The sequence below is a fragment of the Salmo salar genome, chromosome 07, assembly GCF_965601325.2.
Source record: "Salmo salar chromosome 07, fSalSal1, whole genome shotgun sequence".
Classification (NCBI taxonomy): domain Eukaryota; kingdom Metazoa; phylum Chordata; class Actinopteri; order Salmoniformes; family Salmonidae; genus Salmo; species Salmo salar.
Window position 1 is genome coordinate 67,427,501 of NC_138297.1, and position 2,500 is coordinate 67,430,000.

At 51.2% G+C, this 2,500-nt stretch overlaps 1 protein-coding gene across 1 annotated transcript in view; it reads right to left on the reverse strand.

Moving 5' to 3' along the window:
• The window catches only part of ptprr (protein tyrosine phosphatase receptor type R), a 31,485-nt gene that overhangs the window by 28,438 nt on the left and 547 nt on the right, over nucleotides 1-2,500 (reverse strand). The gene's annotated exons all lie outside the window — the stretch shown is intronic.

Consider the following 2,500-nt stretch of genomic DNA (forward strand, 5'->3'; position numbering starts at 1 on the left):
CTACAGCCCAGTTAGAGAGAGACCCTCCAGCTCTGGGACAATCAGGCTATAGACTACAGCCCAGTTATAGAGAGACCCTCCAGCTCTGGGACAATCAGGCTTTAGACTACAGCCCAGTTATAGAGAGACCCTCCAGCTCTGGGACAATCAGGCTATAGACTACAGCCCAGTTATGGGAGAGAGACCCTCCAGCTCTGGGGACAATCAGGCTTTAGACTACAGCCCAGTTATAGAGAGAGACCCTCCAGCTCTGGGACAATCAGGCTTTAGACTACAGCCCAGTTATAGAGAGAGACCCTCCAGCTCTGGGACAATCAGGCTTTAGACTACAGCCCAGTTATAGAGAGACCTCTCCAGCTCTGGGGACAAATCAGGCTATAGACTACAGCCCAGTTATAGAGAGAGACCCTCCAGCTCTGGGACAAATCAGGCTATAGACTACAGCCCAGTTATAGAGAGACCCTCCAGCTCTGGGACAATCAGGCTTTAGACTACAGCCCAGTTATAGAGAGACCCTCCAGCTCTGGGACAATCAGGCTATAGACTACAGCCCAGTTATAGAGAGACCCTCCAGCTCTGGGACAATCAGGCTATAGACTACAGCCCAGTTATAGAGAGAGACCCTCCAGCTCTGGGACAATCAGGCTTTAGACTACAGCCCAGTTATAGAGAGACCCTCCAGCTCTGGGACAATCAGGCTATAGACTACAGCCCAGTTATAGAGAGACCCTCCAGCTCTGGGACAATCAGGCTTTAGACTACAGCCCAGTTATAGAGAGAGACCCTCCAGCTCTGGGACAATCAGGCTTTAGACTACAGCCCAGTTATAGAGAGAGACCCTCCAGCTCTGGGACAATCAGGCTTTAGACTACAGCCCAGTTATAGAGAGAGACCCTCCAGCTCTGGGACAATCAGGCTTTAGACTACAGCCCAGTTATAGAGAGAGACCCTCCAGCTCTGGGACAATCAGGCTTTAGACTACAGCCCAGTTATAGAGAGACCCTCCAGCTCTGGTACAATCAGGCTTTAGACTACAGCCCAGTTATAGAGAGAGACCCTCCTGCTCTGGGACAATCAGGCTATAGACTACAGCCCAGTTATGGAGAGAGACCCTCCAGCTCTGGGACAATCAGGCTTTAGACTACAGCCCAGTTATAGAGAGAGACCCTCCAGCTCTGGGACAATCAGGCTATAGACTACAGCCCAGTTATAGAGAGAGACCCTCCAGCTCTGGGACAATCAGGCTATAGACTACAGCCCAGTTATGAGAGAGACCCTCCAGCTCTGGGACAATCAGGCTATAGACTACAGCCCAGTTATGGAGAGAGACCCTCCAGCTCTGGGACAATCAGGCTTTAGACTACAGCCCAGTTATAGAGAGAGACCCTCCAGCTCTGGGACAATCAGGCTTTAGACTACAGCCCAGTTATAGAGAGACCCTCCAGCTCTGGGACAATCAGGCTATAGACTACAGCCCAGTTATAGAGAGAGACCCTCCAGCTCTGGGACAATCAGGCTTTAGACTACAGCCCAGTTATAGAGAGACCCTCCAGCTCTGGGACAATCAGGCTATAGACTACAGCCCAGTTATAGAGAGACCCTCCAGCTCTGGGACAATCAGGCTATAGACTACAGCCCAGTTATGGAGAGAGACCCTCCAGCTCTGGTACAATCAGGCTTTAGACTACAGCCCAGTTAGAGAGACCCTCCAGCTCTGGGACAATCAGGCTTTAGACTACAGCCCAGTTATAGAGAGACCCTCCAGCTCTGGGACAATCAGGCTTTAGACTACAGCCCAGTTATAGAGAGAGACCCTCCAGCTCTGGGACAATCAGGCTATAGACTACAGCCCAGTTATAGAGAGACCCTCCAGCTCTGGGACAATCAGGCTATAGACTACAGCCCAGTTATAGAGAGACCCTCCTGCTCTGGGACAATCAGGCTATAGACTACAGCCCAGTTATAGAGAGACCCTCCAGCTCTGGGACAATCAGGCTATAGACTACAGCCCAGTTATAGAGAGAGACCCTCCAGCTCTGGGGACAATCAGGCTTTAGACTACAGCCCAGTTATAGAGAGACCCTCCAGCTCTGGGACAATCAGGCTTTAGACTACAGCCCAGTTATAGAGAGAGCCCTCCAGCTCTGGGACAATCAGGCTATAGACTACAGCCCAGTTATAGAGAGAGACCCTCCAGCTCTGGGACAATCAGGCTATAGACTACAGCCCAGTTATAGAGAGAGACCCTCCAGCTCTGGGACAATCAGGCTATAGACTACAGCCCAGTTATAGAGAGACCCTCCAGCTCTGGGACAATCAGGCTATAGACTACAGCCCAGTTATAGAGAGAGACCCTCCAGCTCTGGGACAATCAGGCTATAGACTACAGCCCAGTTATGAGAGAGACCCTCCAGCTCTGGGACAATCAGGCTATAGACTACAGCCCAGTTATAGAGAGACCCTCCAGCTCTGGGACAATCAGGCTTTAGACTACAGCCCA